This window comes from Callithrix jacchus, chromosome 22 (genome assembly GCF_049354715.1).
Source record: "Callithrix jacchus isolate 240 chromosome 22, calJac240_pri, whole genome shotgun sequence".
Classification (NCBI taxonomy): Eukaryota; Metazoa; Chordata; class Mammalia; order Primates; family Cebidae; genus Callithrix; species Callithrix jacchus.
In genome coordinates this window covers 15,691,791-15,712,522 of record NC_133523.1, presented here as the reverse complement: position 1 = coordinate 15,712,522, position 20,732 = coordinate 15,691,791, and the positions used below count along the sequence as shown (strand labels likewise).

The following is a 20,732-nucleotide window of genomic DNA, read 5'->3' as shown; positions in this document are numbered from 1 at the left end:
CCTCCCCAGCAGCTCCCCAAGCAGATAAAGACTCGGCTCCACAGGCCTTGGCCATGCACCAGTAGCAGCGAGAGGCTTGTGGGGATGAGCAAGACTGAACCTGCCCCGAAACTTGGGATTCCTGAAACTCCAGGGTCCTCAAAACCCAACCTAGGAAGATAAAGTCCAGGAGAGCCACAAAAAACGCACTCAGAACACCTTAAAGTGCATTTGCTTCTGAAACCACAACTCCGGTCTACTGGGGAGAAGACCATCAGGCAGGCCCAGACCGGGGCATCCTGCAGGAATACGGCCAGTGCTCTCAAGATTGCCAAGGTCACAGGTAACAAGGAAAGACTGAGGAGGTAGCTGTCCAAGACCACAGGAGACTCTCAGTGCGATAGGATTTGGATGGAAGAACTAGTGACACCAAAAGTACACCAGGAGGGTACTAACGCGCCAAAAATACCAGTTTCTTTTCTTTTTTTGTTTAGACTCTTGCTCTGTCACCCAGGCTGGAGTGCAGTAGTGTGATCTTGGCTCACTACAACCTCTGCTGCCTGGGTTCAATCAATTCTCCTGCCTCAGCCTCCTAAGTAGCTGGGATTATAGGCATGCACCCACCACACTCGGCTAATTTTTATATTTTTTTAGTAGAGACGGGGTTTCGCCATGTTGGCCAGGCTGGTCTCGAACTCCTGACCTCAGGTGATCTGCCCACCTCAACCTCCCAACGTGCTGGGATGACAGGGGTGAGCCACCACACCTAGCCTACAAAGTATAGGTTTCTTACATGCATATGTTGTGTAGTGGTAAAGTCTGGACATTGTTTTTTTTTTTTTTCTTTCGAGACAGAGTCTCGTTCTGTCACCCAGGCTGGAGTACAGTGGTACGATCTTGGCTCACTGTAACCTTGGCCTCCCAGTTCAAGCAATTCTCCTGCCTCAGATTCCTGAGTAGCTGGGATTACAGGCACACACCACCATGCCCAGCTAATTTTTTTGTAATTTTAGTAGAGATGGGGTTTCACCATGTTGGTCAGGCTGGTCTCAAACTCCTGACCTCGTGATCTGCCCACCTTGGCCTCCCAAAATGCTGGGATTACAGACGTGAGCCACCACACCCAGCTTTTTCTTTTTTTCAAACAGAGACAGAGTCTCATTATGTTATCCAGGTGGTCTTGAACTCCTAAGCTCAAATGATCCTCCCATCTTGGCCTCCCAAAGTGCTAGGATTACAGGAGTGAGCCACTGTGCCAGGCCAATACGGGCTTTTAGGATACACGTTGCCTGAATAGTGAACACTGTACCCAATGGGAAATTTTTCCACCCTCACCTGCCTCCCCACCTCACCTTCTGCAGTCTCCAATGTCCATTCCACTCCATATGTCCACGTATATACATTGTTTAGCTCCACAAAATTCACCCTCATCTTTTTTTTTTTTTTTTTTAAGAGACAGTGTCACCCAGTTTCTTCTTTTATTTTTTTGTTAGGGTCTTGCTTTACTGCCTAGGCTGGGGTGCAGCAGCATGATCAAGGCTCACTGTAGTGCCGCGGTGCACTCTGCTCACTACGACCTCTGCTGTCAGGGTTCAAGCAATTTTCCTGCCTCAGTCTCCCAAGTTGCTGGGACTATAGGTATGTGCCACCACGCCCAGCTCAGGCGATCTCCCTGGGCTCAGGTGATCCTCCCACCTCTGCCTCCCAAGTAGCAGGGACTATAGGTGCACACCACCATGCATGCCCGGCTACTATTTTTGTTATTTTCTGTAGAGATGGGGGTCTCAACTATGTAGCCCAGAATGGAGTCAAACTCCTGGGCTCAAACAATCCACCTGCCTAGACCCCCAGAGTGCAGGCACGAGCGACTGTGCCTGGCCAAGTTTATTCTTTAAAAAAATGTGTTTGCTTCTCAAGGTTGCAAGAAAAAGAAATGCTGGTGCCGGCCCACCTGGGAGCTTGAAGCAAGAGCCAGAAATGCAGTGTGAGTCAACCAAGGACGGCTGAGGGTATGAGGACCAGGCCAAAGCTAGGCAGGAGAGGCTGGTATGCTACCAGACCTGAGTGTAGACGTGACCCAGCACCACAGTTAAAAGACACACAGCAGGAGCGATTATCCTGAAGGACCAGAGAACACATTAGGGGAATGGCAGTATCTAAGAGGGGTTCTGAGGCCAGGTGCAGTGGCTCAGGAGCCCCAGCTTCAGCTGAGTTCTTGGGGATATGTGAGCATCTGGTGGGATACTTAGGGAAAGCCCCCAATGGCTGGGTGCGGTGGCTCACACCTGTAATCCCAGCACCTTGGGAGGCCAAGGCGGGTGGATCACCTGAGGTTAGGAGTTCAAGACCAGCATGGCCTACAAGGTGAAACCCTGTTTCTACTAAAAATACAAAAATTAGCTGGGCACGGTGGCAGGTGCCTATAATCCTAGTGAAAGCTGAGGCACAAGAATCACTTGAACCTGGGAGGCACTGGTTGCAGTGAGCCCAGATCATGCTACTGCATTCTGGTCTGAGCAACAGAGGGAAACTCCATCTCAAAAAAAAAAAGACGGGTTCTGAAGGATGAAGAGGAGTTTGTTCACCAGGTGGGTAAAATAAAGTTTTATTGGAAGGCAGCCCTGCCCACTCGTTTCCTTATTGCCTGTAGCTGCTTTTGCTACAACAGCAGAGTGGAATATTTCAGGCAGAGACTGTAATATTATAGCCTGGAAAACCTAAAATATTTACTATCCAGCCCTTCAAAGAAAAGGTTTGCTGACCTCTGCCTAAAGAGAAGCATGACTCAGCACTGTGACTTCGTAGGGTCATGGCCACCAGAGGCTGAGATAACTCGGGCTCTGGGAATGCCTGCAGAAGTGTTAAACGCATGCTTATGATGCCCAGGTAATAGTTCACATGGGGATAGAGTGGCGATAGGGAAGAAGGTTGGGGGACATGGAAGATTTAATTCTTAAAACTTTCCCTGGCCGGACACAGTGGCTTACCCCTGTAATCCCAGCACTTTGGGAGGCTGAGGTGGACAGATCATGAGGTCAGGAGTTCGAGACCAGCCTGGCCAATATGGTGAAACCCTGTCTCTACTAAAAATACAAAAATTAGCTCTGTGTGGTGGTGCGCATCTGTAGTCCCAGCTACTCGGGAGGCTGAGGCAGGAGAATTGCTTAAACCCTCCTGCTGCAGCCTCCCGAGTAGCTGGGATTATAGGTGCCTACCACCACACCCAGCTAATTTTTGTATTTTTAGTAGAGACAGGGTTTCACCATGTTGGCCAGGCTGGTCTCCAACCACTGACCTCAAGTGATCTACCCACTTTGGCCTCCCAAAATGCTGGAATTTACAGGTGTGTGTAAATGATCTCAGCTCATTGCAGCCTCGACCTCCTGGGCTCAAGTGATCTTCCTACCCTAGTCTCCTGAGTAGCTGAGATCACAGGCACGCACCACCACACTCAGCTAATTTTTGTATTTTTTTTGCTGAGACGGGGTTTTGCTATGTTGCCCAGGCTGGTCTGGAACTCCACCCACCTTGGCCTCCCAAAGTGCTGGGACTACAGGCATGAGCCACTGTGCCTGGCCCTCATCCACTTTAGAAAACACTTTGGCAGTTTATTTTATTTTATTTTATTTTTGAGTTGGTGTTCCATTCTCGTTGGCCAGGCTGGAGTGCAACGGTGCGATCTTGGCTCACTGCAACTTCCGCCTCCCAGGTTCAAGCCATTCTCCTGTCTCAGCCTCCCGAGTAGCTGGGATTACAGGCGTGCGCCACCATGCCCAGCTAATTTTGTATTGCTAGTAGAGATGGGGGTTCTCTATGTTGGTCAGGCTGGTCTCGAACTCCCAACCTCAGCTGATCTGCCCACCTCGACCTCCCAAAGTGCTGGGGATTACAGGTGTGAGCAACCAAACCCGGCCAGCAGTTTCTTTAAATGCTAAAACACATATCTAGCACATGACCCAGCAATTCCCCTCTCAGGAGTGACTCAGCAGAAATGAAGCAGATTTCGAGACAGAGACGTCTACTTCTGAGAGCCCCAAACTGAGAACAAGGTAAATGTCCACCAACTGGTGAATGAATGCACAACCTGCCCACACCATGGAATACGGCTCAGCAATGAGAAGGAACCAACAAGTTCAGAATGGTTGGTTCCCGATGCTCACCATGACAGGAAACCAATCCAGAAATATTGCGCTGAGTGAAAGAAGCCTGGCAAAAAGCACGACATAGAGACCTAGCAATTCTGCTCCCAGGTAGAGACCCAAAAGAATGGAGAGCAGCAACACAATTCCTTGTACGCCAATGTCCATGGCAGCTCTGTTCACAACAGCCAAAAGGTGGAAACAAGCCAATGTGCATTGGCAGAGGATACACAAAGTGTGGTCCATCCACACAACGAAATACAATTCAGCCATAGAAAGGAATGAAGCCTGCTCCCTGTACAACATAGATAAATCCCCAAAAACATGATGCTGAGTGAGAGAAGCCAGACCCAAAAGGCCACATGTTGTATGATTCTATTGATATGAAATGCCCAGAACAGGCAAATCCATAGAGACAGGAAGCAGATTGGTGGTTGCCAGGGACTGGGGGATGGGGAATAGGGAGTGACTGCGAATGGACACGGGGTTTCCTTTTAAGGGGTGAAAACGTTCTGGAATCACATAGAGCTGGTCATTGCACAACACTGAATCGCACACTTTAATTTTTTTTTTTTCTTTTTGAGACAGAGTCTTGCACTCCATTGCAGTGCTGTGATCCTGGCTCAATGTAACCTCCGCATCCTGGGTTCAAGCGATTCTCCTGCCTCAGCCTCCTGAAGAGCTGGGATTATAGGCACCCGCCACCATGCCTCGCTAACTTTTGCATTTTTAGTGGAGACTGGGTTTCACCATGTTGGCCAGGCTGGTCTGAAACTCCTGAACTTAAGTGATCTGCTGGCCTTGGCCTCCCAAAGTATTGGAATTACAGGCATGAGCAACCTCATCTGGCCAAATTTTTATTTTTGAGACAGGATCTCATTCTGTTGCCCAGGCTGGAGTCCAGTGATGCAGCTGTGGGTCACTGCAATGTCAGACTCCCTAGCTCCAGCAATCCTCTCACCTCAGCCTCCCGAGTAGCTGGGACTACAGACAGGCACATGCCACCATGCCTGGCTAATTTTTGTATTTTTAGTAGAGATTGGGTTTCACCATGTTGCCCAGGCTGGTCTCAAATTCCTGGGCTCAAGCAATCTGCCTCTGTCAGTCTCCCAAAGTGCTGGGATTATAGGCTTGAGCTACCACGCCCAGCCAAATTGCACACTTTAGATGGTGAATTTTACATTTTGTGACTTTTCCTCAATTAAGATTTTTTAAAAAACCCTATACTGTATGAGTCCACGTTTATAAAATGCTAGAAAATGCAAATTGATCTATGAAGACAGAAAGCTAATTGGTGGCTGCTGAGGATGTGGGGTGGGGAGGGATGGCAAGGGGCCTGAGGACACTTTTCAGATGATAGACATGTTTATGACGCCGGTCGTGGTGGTGGGCTCATGGCTGTCTGCACACTTAATAAGTGGAGCTTATTATGCAACAATTTCACCTGGATGAAACTGCTTGAAAAGGCCAGGTGCAGTGGCTCACGCCCATAATCCCAGCACTTTGGGAGGCTGAGGCGGGCAGATTGCTTGAGCCCAGGAGTTCCAAACCAGCATAGATCACACAACGAGGCTGTCCCTACAAAAATAAATAAATAAATACATACATACATAATGTAGCTGGGCTTGGTGGCACATACCTGTAGTCCCAGCCACCTGGGAGGCTGAGGTGGGATTACTTGAGCCCAGTGGGTGGAGGCTTCACCAAGTAGTGATTGCACCAATGCACAGGAGCCTGGGCCACAGAGCAAGACCCTGTCTCCAAAACCCCCCACAAAAAACTGCTTTAAAAATTACGTGGATTTGGCTGGGCGCGGTGGCTCATGCCTGTAATCCCAGCACTTTGAGAGGCCAAGGCAGGTAGATCACGAGGTCAGGAGTTCAAGACCAGCCTGGCCAAGATGGTGAAACGCCGTTTTTACGAAAAATACAAAAATTAGCCGGGGGTGGTGGCGGGTGCCTGTAATCCCAGCTACTCAGGAGGCTGCGGCAGAGAACTGCTTGAACCTGGGAGGGGAGGTTGTAGTGAGCCGAGATCGGGCCATTGCACTCCAGCCTGGGTGACAGAGCAAGACTCTGTCTCAAAAAAAAAAAAAAAAAATTACGTGAATTTAAAAGATCCCATTTCCTCAAGTTTATCTTTTAAGAGCTTCTTGCTCTGTATTCAAAAGTTTAGCCCTTGATCCCAGGCGCAATTCCTCAGACACCACGGCAGGGAGGTGGTTGGGAATCTAAAGGCGTGTCAGGTTCGAAGGTGCCATGTGGTGCCGCTCACCTGGTCATCCCGGTAATCATAGAATGTTCCCAGTCAGCTCCATAGGGCCACAGCAGTTGGACAGAGGTTTACGAACCTTCAAGCCAGGCGAGGAATACAGGAGCCCAAATTGAAGACATGTATCTTTTTCTTTTTGAAATGGAAGTTTCACTCTTGTTGCTCAGGCTGGAGTGTGGTGGCACAATCTCAGCTCACTGCAACCTCCACCTCTCACATTCAAGTGATTCTCCTGTCTCAGCCTCCCAAGTAGTTGGGATTACAGGCATGCACCACCACACCCAGCTAATTTTTTATATTTTTGGTTGAGACGGGGTTTCACCATGTTGGCCAGGATGGTCTCGAACTCCTGACCTCAGGTGATCTGCCCACCTCAGCCTCCCAAAATACCAGGATTACAGGTGTGAGCCACCATGCCTGGCTGAGATACGTGTCTTAATCACACCTGCATGAATCCGTATATATGGTATACGTACTTCCATGTGCTTGCACGTAGAGGAAACACGCGAATACACATGCTTGTGTGTACACAGTGCACAAACATAAACACACCGGTGTGCACATAACACAGGACACACCGATGCTCATATAAACATACAGACACCGTATGCACATATATGCTTGTACACATACATGCTTGCATGCACATGCACACAAGGACACAGGTAGGAAGGAACACACGTGCTCTTTTTTTGAGACAGAGTCTCACTTTGTCACCAGGCTGGAGTGTAATGGGATGACCTTGGCTCACTGCAACCTCTGACGCCCTGGTTCAAACGATCCTCCTGCCTCAGCCTCCCAAGTTGCTGAGATTACAGGCACACCACACTCAGCTAATTTTTGTATTTTTAATAGAGACGGGGTTTCATCATGTTGGCCAGGCTGGTCTCAATTACCTGACCTCATGATCCGTCCACCTCGGCCTCCCAAAGTGTTGGGATTCCAGGCTTGAGCCACTGCGCCTGGCCTGAACTTTTTTTTTTGAGACAAAGTCTTGTTCTGCTGCCCAGGTTGGAGTGCAGCAGCATGATCTCAGCTCACTGCAACCTCTGCCTCCCGGGTTCAAGAGATTCTTGTGCTTGAGCCTCCCAAATAACTGGGATTACAGGTGTGCACCACCACGCCTGGCTGATTTTTGTATTTTTAGTAGACACAGGGTTTTGCCATGTTGCCCAGGCTGGTCTCCAACTTCTGGCCTCCAGTGATCCACCCGCCTTGGCCAGTATGCACTTCCGTATGAACACACACTCATGCAGACACGTGTGTACAGCCACACACACATGCTCATATACAAACACACCTGCATGCACATGCCCACCCACATGTTCACGCCTACATACACCCGTGCACCTGTGTATGTGCAAAGAGCGAGGGCTGGGTGGAGTTGCCCCATCCTGTGAGGTTCACGTTTGTGACCAGGGGCTCAGTGCAGCTCCCAGCTGGTGGGCTTTGGGCTGAGTTACGGCTGAGTCTCGTGGATGTGGGAGGCACAGAGCTCACTGGGATGTTCCTACTTCCTCCTTCACAGAAGAAAGCAGCTCTGCGTGAGATACCAGGAGAACCCAAGAATGGGCTCTTTCTCCTGTTCCCTGCAATCTTTGCCACCTGAGGGGAGGGCTCATACCAGCCCAGCTCACAGAACCACAAGGGCTGAGGGCCACATGGATGGCTGCACAGGTGTGTTCCACGTCCTCCAGGGAATGCTGATGGGACACCAGGAGCCCTCTGAGCTCTGCTGGGAACACAGCCTGTGGGGGTTTCTGCAGCTCTGGGCCCCTGGTGTGCAGGGCAGAAGGGCAGACACTCAGGAAACCCCACTCTCAGAGATGGGGCTGAAGGGGACAGTCACAGGACTGGCAGATGCGTGCCCTGCCCCCCGGCCAGGAGGAAGTGGATAAGCCTTGCTCAAGGCGTCTGCTGAGCAGCCAGGCCTGCAGGGAAGGGGGGTAACCCGAGAAGGGACGTCCCTCCCTGGTAGTGGGATGGGGGTGGTGGGAGCAGAAACGCACAGGGACCACAAGCTGGAGGGGCCCCTGCAAGGCTCATCGGCCTGGCCCTCTCCTGCTGCACCCTGCCCTCCCAGGTCCACATCTGTATCCTGGGAAAGCTCCTCCACTCTGATCTGCCCACGGAACTCCGTTACTGAGCTGGCCTCATCTGGCCCTTCTGCTCGGGGAGCCCACACTTCCCCTACAGACTCCAGGGAGAGAGGCCACCAAGGGCTTCCGTCAGCATCTCCCATTTTGCGGACGAGGTCTGGATTAGTCCCGGGCAAGCAGGGAGGTGAGGGGGAGGTTGTGACCCTCCTGGAAACAGCCCGCATCCTCCCTTGACTTAACATCAGAGCTACTAGCTGGGCGTGCCAGCTCATGCCTGTAATCCCAGCACTTTGGGAGGCCAACGTGGGCACATTGCTCCAAAGTTCAAGACCAGCCTGGACAACGTAGCAAGACCCTGTCACTACAAAAACACTAAAAAATAAAAAGAATTTAAAAATTAGCCTGGCGTGGGCCAGGCACGGTGGCTCACGCCTGTAATCCCAGCACTTTGTCAGGCTGAGGTGGGTGGATCACGAAGTCAGGAGTTTGAGACCAGCCTGACCGACTTGGTGAAACCGCATCTCTACTAAAAACAAAAACAATTGGCCGGGTGTGGTAGGTGCACCTGCAGTCCCAGCTACTCGGGAGGCTGCGGTGAGAGGACCCCTGGAGTTCAGGAAGTAGAGACTGCAGTGAGCTATGACTGGGCCACTGCACTCCAGCCTCAGACAGAGGCAGACCCTGTCTCAAAACAACAACAAAACACAAAACAAAACCAGAGACACTGAGACATCTTCTCACCACGCCCAGCCTAGGCCCCAGCCCAGGGCAGAGACCTGTTCCCTCCTCGCTTCCAACCAGCCTGGACCCTGCCCTTCCCACCTCCCACCCATCCTGCAACTCACAGCACGCTCCGCACTGTGGAAACCACTGCCCCACCAAGCTCGGCCTCATCCAGCCCACCTGGTCCTGCTTGCCAGCGCTGTAGCCCTAGGGTCAGCAGCGTCAGCTATACCTGCCCCTGTGTGGGGACCGTTCCTGCCCCCCATGTTCTGCCTGGGCGCTGCACTCACATCCAAGGACACTCATCCCATCTCCAGTCCTCCACTGCCTCTCCCTGCCCTGCTCTGAATACCTGAGGGCCTTGGTCCCTGTGTCTCTCACTGACTGGGTCCTATCTCTCACAGACAGGACCCACCACCCCCTTGATCTTCGGTGTCACTGCTGGGGAGCCTCTGGAAGTGCTGACCTCCATGGGGACATCCCAGCACAAAGTCCTTCAGGGTAGGCTCAAAGTCCAGCCTCAGAGCCCCTGGGTGTCTGGCCTGACACAGCAAGGCCACCCCTTGGCCCCCACGTGTGCTCATGGGACGTGCACAGGCTGTTTTCCATGGGGCCCGGGCCAGGCTCATACACGAGATGCTGCTGGGGCCTCCTGAACAGCCAGCCAGCCAGACCAGTCCCGGAGAAGCTGTCCCCAGGCCTCGGACACAGAGCAAGGCATCCAGGTCCCCCATGCTTGGGCTCTACTTTCAGGAGACACTGACCAGGCCTTTGAATGGGCCTGGCACTGTCCCCACTTCCAAGTGTCCCACCTCTGCAGAGAAGTCCAAAACCTCCCACCTGTCAGGCCCCCTGACCTCCTCGGACACCACAGGGACTGGGCCCACCCCTCTGCTGCCTCCTGATGCCATCATTCTTCTCTCAGAACACAGCTCAAGGTTCCTGGCTGCTCACTGGCCAGTCCTGCTCCCGACACAGAATCTCAGGGTGCAGTGTCTCCCCAATACGAGAGCCACAGATCCGGTACCCCTGTCCCACAGGTGGTACCAGCCTATAAGTCTGTCCTTTCATTCACAGCTCCAGGCTAACCACCTCTACCTGGGCCCAAACACTACCATGCCTGGCTAATTTTTGCATATTTAGTAGAGATGGGGTTTCACCATGTTGGTCTCAAACTTCTGACCTCAAGTGATCAGCCTGCCTCAGCATCCCAAAGTGCTGGATTTACAAGTGTAAGCCACTGTGGCTGGCCACAAAACCCCATCTCTATAAAAAATAAAAAAATTAGCTGGCTGTGGCGGTGCACACCTGTAGTCCTAGCTACTCAGGAGGCTGAGGCAGGAGGATTGCTTGAGCCCACAAGGTCAAGGCTGCAGTGAGCTGTGATCTTGTCACTGCCCTCCAGCCTGGGCCACAGAGCAAGACCATGAATCAAAAAAAAACTAACAAAAAACAAAACGAAACTGCTTCTAAACAGGGAAGCAACTTTTAATGCCTTTTGTGAAAGAATCCTTCTCTCCCTGGATTGGGGATCCCGCTTTGTTAAATACTATACATGGAGTTATTTTATACATGTGGTCCGCCTCTGGGCTGCTGAGGTTCGTGAGGTGCCAAACTGTTTTGATTACCAGAGCTTCAGAGAATGTTCTCACTCGGCATGGCTTGGTCTTTTGCGGTTTCCCAGGACACCTGGGACCTGGAAATTAGTCTTGCTGTGGCTTCAGATCTCTGCCCCAGGTGGATGTGAAACTTGCCCTTGGAGAATCCCCTGGTTCTGGCGGGAATGAAGGGAAGTAAATCAGGGGTGGAGGAACCAGGGTCCTGAAGTCCCTGTTGGGGACAGCTCAGCCAAGTGGCAACCTTGGGTTGTAGTTGGGTGTTGGGGTCCAGGTCCTGAAAACACGTTTCCTTCCTTAATCCACGTTTCCTTCCTTAATCTGAATTGTCTCACCAAAATACCCCAAGGCTAACACACCCGCTCTACCCCCTGACTCATGCCCCTCCCACCCACACACAGTGTGAAGGGAACCAAAACACATCCTCCAGCTGATACCATCAGTGCAACCGAGGCCTTGTGTAGGAATGATCCCCTTGTCAGCAAATCAAACTATAAAGATCACAGAAATGCTGAAAAGTGGCAACAAAGTGTCCGTCAATGGATGACTGGATGACACGTGCTCCATTCAGCCAACAGAATATTATTTGGCTTTAAAAAGTAATGAAGGCTGGGTGAGGCAGGTCATGCCTGTAATTTCAGGATTTTGCCAGGCCAAGGCTGGCAGATCGCTTGAGCTCACAAGTTCGAGACCAGCCTGGGGAAAATGGTGAAACCCTGTTTCTACAGAAAGAACACAAAAATTACCCTGGCGTGGTAGTTCGTGCCTGTAATCCCAGCTACTTGGGAGGCTGAGGTGGGAGGATGGCTTAAGCCCGGGAGGCAGAGGTTGCAATAAGCAGAGATCGTGCCATTGCACTCCAGCTTGGCCGACAGAGCCAGACTTTATCTCAAAAAAAAAAGAAGGGAGGAAGCACTGATCCATGCTACGACGTGGATAAAACTAGAAAACATGATGCTAAGTGAGAGAAGTCATACACAAAAGGCCATATGGTGTATGACTCCATTTATAGAAATGTCCCGAACGCCAGAACGGACAAATCCACAGACACAGAAAGTGATGGGCTGTTGCCAGGGGCTGGGGGAGGGGCAGTGGGGAGCAACAGCTAATGAGGACGGGGTTTCCTTTTGGGGTATGAAAATGTTCTGGAATCAGAGCTGGTGTTTGCACAACACTGTGAGTGCACTGAATGTTACTCATGATAAATTTTATGTTATGTGTATTTCACCACCATAAAAAATGAGCACTCCTTTTGAAAAAATGGAGCAGTGAAAAAAAGAAATCGTTTTGTAAAAGGCAGACTGGCATGTGCTTTCTGCACTCTGAAAAGATGCAAATCACAATTCAGGGCCTTTCCCTTGTGTTCTCGTAGAAAGGAGGTGCAAGGAAAAGGAATGACAACGAAAAAAGCAGGCCCTGGAGATGACAGCGGTGGTGGGGGTGGGGGTCAGTGGCCGGATGTGAATTAGCCGCCCTCAAGGCCTGCTGTACAGAAAGTAGGGCTCTGCCTACCAGTTTGGCGGAGGATTCGGAATTTACTGGAGAATAAAGACCTCCAGACGGGGTCTCCAGAAAGTGTAGCGTAGCCATTTCGTTTATATAAGGCCATAATTTGAAGCCACATGTTTATAGGATGAAATCATTCTTAAGCTAAGAGGAGGCTAACTAGCATTACAGCAGAATCGTTCAGGATGCACTGTGTAGCATTCAGCGCCTTTCACATTTCATGTATATTTCCCTGATCCTACTGAGACTTTTTTTTTTTTTTAGAAGAAATGCCCGTGAGGGCAGTATGGCAAAGATGGACACACACACTGAGGAATGACCACAAAGTCAGCCTGCCGGTCGGGGGGGCTCAGAGCGGGAGGACAACTTAGAGTCCTTTGTCCTCATTTTTCTCCAACCTAACCATAAGATGGCCATGCTCATGTGAGAGTCGGGAGGAAGGGGACACTCAAGAAAAGAAAACGTCAAGAAGACTCCAAGGGATGGCCCAGGGCAGGTGACGGGGGAGGGGGGAAGAACCAAGCTCTTTTCCGGCATTTCAGAAAGTGGGGGTATGGCCAGGTGTGGTGGCTTATTCCTGTAATCCCAGCACTTTGGGAGGCTACTTGAGCCTAGGAGTTTGAGACCAGCCTGGGCAACAAAGAAAAACCCCCAACTCTACAAAAAATAAAAAAATTAGCCGGGCATAGTGGCGTGTACCTGTGGTCCCAGGTACTCAGGAGACTGAGATGGGAGGATTGCTTAAGCCTGGGAGGCCGAGGCTGCAGTGAGCAGTGATAGCGCCACTGCACTCCAGCCTGGAGGACAGAGACAGATCCTCTCTCTCTTCCCCTCTCTCATACACACATGAACAAATAAATAAGTGAGGCCGGTTCTGAGAATCCACTGCAGAGGTGAATGGGCTCATCCCACGGTCAGGTCCAGGACATCACAGCAACTGGTGGACATCATTGGTGGCCCAGAGCCTGCTGAGGGGCCAAGTACTGGGGTGGGGCAGACCAGGGATGGGAAACTCCTTGGGGAGCAGCCAGGGGAGCCAGCAAGGTCAAGAAACAGTGTCCACAGGGCCAAATCACAAAGAGGCATCTCCATTCCCCAAAACTCAGAATATGACCTTGTTTGGAAATAAGGTCTTTGGGGATGTAGTCAGTTAATATGAGGTTGTACTGGATTAGGGTGGGCCTCAAATCAAAGACCGACGTCCTTATAAAAGGAGAAGAGACATATATGCACACAGAGAGAAGACGGTGCGTGAATAAAGACGGAGGCAGGGACTCGAGTGATGTGGCCACAGGCCCTGGAATGCCTGAAGCCCCAGAAGCTAGAAAGGGCGGGAAGAGTCCTCCCCGAGAGCCTCCAGAGGGACCGTGGTCCTGCTGACATCTTTTTTTTTTTTTTGAGATGGAGTCTCCCTCTGTGGCCCAGGCTGGAGTCCAATGGCCTGATCTCGGCTCACTGTAACTTCCACCTCCTGGGTTCAAGCAATTCTCCTGCCTCAGTCTCCCGAGTAGCTGAGATTACAGGCATGTGCTACCATGCCTAGCTAATTTCTGTATTTTCAGTAGAGACAGTTTTCTCATGTTGGCCAGGCTGGTCTTGAACTCCTGACCTCAGGTGATCGGCTCACCTCGGCCTCTCAAAGTGTTGTGATCACAGGTGTGAGCCACCGCGCCCGGCCAACACCTTCATATCAGACTCGTGGCCTCCTCAGCCACCTAGGATAGGTACTTAGTTATGGAAGCCCCAGGACCCAAATCCAGGTGCGCAGCGCAGAAGACCGTGGGTGCTTCACTCAAGGCCAGAAAGCAGCTGGGTGAGCCCCTCAGATGCTCCACCCTTTCTTCTGCCCTAACTGAATATTCCCAGGAGGCTCATCCCAAACATTCTCTCATGACTTCTGCCAATTCCACGCTCACCCACGGGGAGTTGAACATGCCCTGAACATGCTCAGATTGCCCCTTGTCTTCCCCAAGACATTCCCTCAGACCTTCCATCTGGCCTCACTGGCCTGAGCCCCATGCCCTGAAGAAAGTCCCCTCCCAGATATGAGGTATGTGTTCTTTTTTTAGGGGGGTGGGTTTGAGACGGAGTCTTGCTCTGTAACTCAGGCTGGAGTGCAGTGGCAAGATCTCGGTTCACTGCTACCTCTGGCTTCCGGTTCAAGCGATTCCCCTGCCTCAGTCTCCCGAGTAGCTAGGACTACAGGCACGTGCCACCACACCCGGCGAATTTTTTGTATTTTAGTGGAGATGGGGTTTCAGCAGGTTGGCCAGAACGATCTCGATCTCCTGACTTTGTGATCCACCGCGCCCAGCCAGGTATGTGTTCTTTCAGCACATTCTGGCCGTGTGCCTCCCCCCACCCTAAGTGCTCTCCGCCCTGTGCTACACACCCATCCCTCCAGGCCCTGGGGTCTCCCTCCCTGGGGTCTGTGCTGGCGTTTCACAGGAGGCTGCCTTCTTACATCTGGTCAACAAATGTTTCTGTGGTACACCCCGGGCTGGTGCTGGGCACACAGGAGAGAGTGAGAATGCGGAGGTGAAAGAGACCAACACATTCACCACAGAGCAAGGAGGTATTTGCAACAGTGATAGTGCTTTGGGGAGGAAAAATCCAGCGTAACTGTGCCAGCACGGCACTTCTCAGCCTGGGGCGAGGCTGTCCCCACAGGGACAGGCATCTCGCAATGTCTGGAGACTTTTTTTTTTTTTTGAGAAGATGAAGTCTTGCTCTGTTGGCCAGGCTGGAGTGCAGTGGCACAATCTCGGTTCGTTGTCACCTCTGTCTCCTGGGTTCAAGTGATTCTCACGCCTCAGCCTCCTGAGTATCTGGGACAACAGGCACGTGCCACCATGCCCAGCCAATTTTTATATTTTTAGTTGAGACTGGATTTCCCCATGTTGGCCAGGCTGGTCTTGAACTCCTGGCCTCAAGTGATCTGCCTACCTCAGCCTCCCAAAGTGCTGGGATTACAGGCATGAGCCACTGTACCCAGCCACGGAGACATTTTGGATGTTACCACTTGCGGCGAGGGGGTACGGCATCTAGTAGGTGGAGGCCAGGGATGACACTCAGTGTCCCACAGTGCACGGCACGGCCCCCACAGCAAAAAATGATCCAGCCCCAATACAAGCCTGGCCAAGGTGGGGAAGCCAGGGATAGGAATCTGTGGGGCAGTGTTCGGGGCAGATGGTTGCTGAGGCCTGTGCAATGCAAGCGAGCTGGAAATGCCCAGAGCTTGAGGACAGCAGCCCAGGCGAGGGCGGGGAGTGGACGGGCGGGGAGTGGACAGGCGGGGTCAGAGCAGGTCTGAGAACAAGGAGCCCAGTGTGACCGATGGGTCCATGGCTGGAGGCGGGGAGAGAGAAGCCGAGATGAGGAAGGTCAGATCCTCCAGGGCCCTGCCAATGCGGTTAGATTTCACGCAAGACCGATGGAGGAGCCCCAAGTGGTTTGATGCAGGGCACCAAGACCAGGGTGACATTAGGAAAATGTCACCAGATGCTGTGGCAGATGGACTCTGAGGAGCCCGGGTGGAAGCATGTCCTGTGGGTACCTCATGGAGAGCTGACAGTGGCCTGGGTCAGGCCCATCAGACTCAGGTGGGTTCTGGTCACAGGCAGAAGGCAGAGCCAGTGGGCCCAGCAGGTGGTTGGGCTATAGGTTCTTCCTGGAAGACCTGTGGGCTTGTAAATGAAGATGGGGGGCAGCCAGGGAAGCAGGTCTCGAAGGGCAGAGGGCAGACGAAAGACCTTTGTATCCCCCTCTGCAAATCACACAGCCCACCTGTTGTCACACCCGGGTGGCAAGTCACCTCTAGGCTAAGAACAGTGACAACACACAAAACCTCTGCTTGAAACTGAAGATTGGTGGTGCAGACAGCTGAGTCCTGTTACGGCCCAGCAGTCCCCGGGAGAAGGAGAGAAATGGCATTTGAGTCCCACTCTGTTTTTATGGACCAGGCACAGAGAGATTAACCAACTTGGCTGCTGGTCACACAGTCCCAGTCTGCCTTTTTTTCCTGGTTTGCTTATTTAGAGACAGAGTCTTGCTCTGTCCCCCAGGTTGGAGGACCGAGGCGCCATCATGGATCACTGTAGTCTCAAACTCCTGGGCTCCAGCAGTCCTCCAGCCTCATCCTCCTGAGTAGCTGGGACTACAGACGAATGTCACCATATCTATCTAACTAAAAATTGTTTTTATAGGTTATGGGGGTCTTGCTGTGTTGCCCAGGCTGGTCTCAAATTCCTGGCCTCAAGCAATCTTCTTGCCTTAGCCTCTCAAATGTCTGGGATTGCAGGCGTGAGGCACTGTGCTGCCCTTACAAGGGACCAAAGAGGACCTTGGACCATGCTTGAGGTAGCTTCTATGCCAGCTGGGTCACGGGGTACAGGGCAGGGGCGGCTCCTTGGCCTGAGCATTCAGCCTGTGTCACTGACCACTCTAGTCTCCAGGGACCCCCGGGGATGCATCCCTGCAGAACCTTCCCTCTCACAGGCCCCCTGGATCCTTCCCTTGGGGAGGCAGTCTGCCTCACAGCCTGCTGGGAAGGACTTGGGCTTCCTTTTACACTTTTTAGTCCTTACAATACACTTTTTAGTCCAGTCGTCGGGAAACAAAGTCACTCCATAAACACTGGTCTTTGCTGAGCTCTTAGCAGATGAGCAATTACGACCTCAAAATCTACTTGCTGCCTCCCACCAAAAGCCCCGCTCCTGATTTCTTCATAACACCTCCTTTGACTCATAAACCTCTTTGGGTGGCCCACGGCCCTGCTGGTTTTAACTTCAAGCGTTGAAACGTTTTGTGTCCTGCATCTTTGCTGAGATGTAATTTACATGCCACACAACTCACCTGTTTAAAGTAGACTGGGCAGTGGCTTTTAGTGTACTCATGAATATATGCAACAATCGCCACAATTTTAGAACTTTTTTTTTTTTTTTTGAGACAGGGTCTTGCTCTGCTGCCCAGGCTGGAGTACAGTGGTGCGATCGAAGTGCATTGCTGCAGCCTCGACCTCTTAGGCTCAGGAGATCCTCCTGCCTCAGCCTCCCAAGTAGCTGGGACCACAGGTGCATGCTACCATACCTGGCTAATTTTCTCTATTTTTTGTGGAGACAGGGGTCTCCCTATGTTGCCCAGGCCGGTCTCAAACTCCTGGGTTCAAGCAATCCTCCCACCTTGGCTTCTGGAGCAGCGGGACTACAGGTGCAAGCCCACCTGGCTAATTTTTCTATTTTTTTTTTTTTAAAGATGGGGTCTCCCTATGTTGCCCAGGCCAGTCTCAAACTTCTGAGCTCAAATGACTCTCCTGCCTCGGCCTCCCAAATTGCTGGGATAACAGGCATGAGCCACTGCCCCTGGCCAGCACATTTTCATCACCTCAAAAAGAAACCCTAGGCCGGGCGCGGTGGCTCACGTCTGTAATCCCAGAACTTTGGGAGGTTGAGGTGGCCAGATCATGTGAGGTCAGGAGTTTGACACCAGCCTGGCCAGCATGGTGAAACCTCGTCTCTACTAGAAAAAAAAAAAAAAATTAGCCAGGCGTGGTGGTGCATGTTTGTAGTCCCAGCAACCTGGGAGGCTGAGGCAGGAGAATGGCTTGAACCCGGGAGGTGGAGGTTGCAGTGAGCTAAGATTGCGCGCCACTGCACTCCAGCCTGGGTGACAGAACAAGACTCTGTCTCAAAAAAAAAAAAGAAAGAAAAGAAAAAGAAAAAAAAGAAACCTTGTACCTTTTAGTTATCACCAATCCCAATGATACCCCAAAAGCCCGCCAGGTTTATCTGCATTCTCCACGCCTGCTGACCTGCCTGGGTCATCTGCCCCATGCTTCTGGTTTCCACAGGGAGTGCTCTCTGCCTGCCAGGACCACCCCACGCCGTCCATCTGTGACCCGGCCCTCATGGCCCCAGATAGATGCTCCTCCTCCTGGCCATGAAACCCACCCTCTGCTGCTTTCTAAAAAGGACACAGGGACCTGGTTCCGCTTTCTGATCACCTGAGAGTGAAACTGGAAGGTAGGGGCAATGGTCCCAGGATTTGCTGCCACCAATGTCTTTGGTGAAAAAGCCAGCTCCCCTTGAAGCTCATCCCTGAGCCAGGACCCTGGTGATGACACCACAGAGGCCTCAGGCCAGTCGAGGGCTTGACCTGCAGGTCTCAATAGGGTTTGCTTACCCTCAAAAGCCCGGCATTCTTCTGTATCAGGGTTTCTCCCCGGGAGCTAACTCTGCCCTCAGGGGACACTTGGGAACCTCTGCCCTGAGACTTTTTTTGAGATGGAGTCTCGCTCTATCACCCAGGCCGAAGTGCAGTGGTGCGATCTTGGCTCGCTGGAACCTCTGCCTCCTGGGTTCAAGCCATTTTCCTGCCTCAGCCTCCTGAGTAGCTGGGACTACAGGCACATGCCACCACAGCCAGCTAATATTTTTTGTATTTTTAGTAGAGACGAGGTTTCACCATGTTGCCCAGGATGTTCTTGATCTCTTGACTTCATGATATGTTCTCCTCGACCCCCAAAGTGCTGGGATTACAGGCATGAGCAACTACTCCCGGCTTTTTCTCCCCCACTTTGAGACAGAGACTTGCTCTGTCGCCCAGGCTGGAGTGCAGTGGCGTGATCTCAATCTTGGCTCCACTTCCCGGGTTCAAGAGATTCTTGTGCCTCAGCCTCCCAAGTAGCTGGGATTACAGGTGCACACCACCACGCCTGGCTAAGTTTTTAATTTTTTTTTTAGTGGAGACAGGATTTTGCTATGTTGGCCTTGCTGGCTGTAAACTCCTGGCTACAAGTGATCTGCCCGCCTCAGCCTTCCAAAGTGTTGGCATTACAGGTGTGAGCTACCTTGTCCAGCCTGGGGACATTTTGGGTTGTCAGGACAGGTAGGATGCTAGGATGCTACCAACATAGAGTGGGTTGAGGCTGAGAATGCTGCTCCACACCCTGTGATGCTCAGGGTCCCATCACAGAGAAGGACCCAGCCACAAATGTCAGCAGTGCTGAGGGTGAAAGACCCCACATTAATTATTTGGAAAGAATTGGCTGTAGATCCGTTGCTCATACTATCAGAATACATTCCTTTCTGTTGTTGTTTGCTTTTTTTTGAGACAAGTCTCACTCTGGCTGGAGTGCAGTGGCACCATTTTGGCTCACTGCAGCCTCGACCTCCCAGGCTCAAGTGATCCTCCAGACTCAGCCTCCCGGGTAGCTGGGACCACAGGCAAGTGCCAACACACCTGGCTAGAGATGGCATTTTGCTATATTGCCCAGGCTGGTCTGGAACTCCTGGGCCCAAGGGATCCTTCCACCTCAGCCTCCCAAAGTGCTGGGATTACAGGCGTGGGCCACAGCACTTGGCTCCCAGTGGGTTATTAACCAGGAGAATCCACCCAGCCTGATTTTTCTCCTCTCTCCTTCCTGGTTCGTTTTGTGTATTTCAATGTGTGGGCCGGGCATGGTGGCTCACGCCTGTAACCCCAGCACTTTAAGAGGCTGAGGTGGGCAGATCACCTGAGGTCAGAGCCTGGTTAACATGGTGAAACCCTGTCTCTACTAAAACCACAAAAATTGGCTGGGCGTGGTGGTGAGGGCCTGTAATCCCAGCCACTTAAGAGGCTGAGGCAGGAGAATCATCACTTGAACCCAGGAATCGGGGGTTGCGGTGAGCCAAGACAGCGCCATTGTACTCCAGCCTGGGCAACAAGAGTGAAACTCTGTCTCAAAACAATAATAACAATAATGAGCGTGTGCAGATCCTAGGACTTCGGTTAGTCAGAATGATGACAGACACAAAGTCACTTAGGAGTCAACAGAACCCCAAACTAGTGTTTCTCATACAGGGCTGACTGTCCTCCAGGAGTCCCTTGGCAATTAACGTCTGGAGCCGTTTCTAGTTATCCAGACGTGGAGGAGGGGGTGCTACTGGCATGTGAAGGGTGGCCGTTGGGGATGCTGTTTGACACCCTGCATTGCAGAAGGCAGCCCCTACCCAAAAGAATGATCTGCCCCCAGTGTCACCAGTGCTGCGGCTGAGAAGCTATGCTTAAATAAATCAGAGAAGTGGCTGGGCCTGACGGCTCATGTCTGTAATCCCAGCACTTTGGGAAGCTGAGGTGGGCAATTGCTTGAACCCAAGAGTTCGAGACCAGGCAACATGGTGAAACCCCGTCTCCATAAACAATACAAAATTTAGCCTGGCATGGTAGTGACTGCCTACAGTCCCACCTACTGGGGAGAATGAGGTAGGAGGATCACTTGAGCCAGGGGAAGTCAAGGCTGCAGGGAGCCAAGATCGTGCCACTGTGCTTTAGCCTGGGTGACAGAGTAAGACCCTGTCTCAAAAAAAAAGGCACTCTTTCAGCCTCAAGGACTCAGGGGCACATGACACGTTGGCATG

General features: G+C 51.9%; 1 protein-coding gene across 10 annotated transcripts in view; it reads right to left on the bottom strand.

Moving 5' to 3' along the window:
- The window catches only part of MYO9B (myosin IXB), a 132,309-nt gene that overhangs the window by 104,476 nt on the left and 7,101 nt on the right, over positions 1-20,732 (bottom strand). The window lies entirely within an intron of this gene.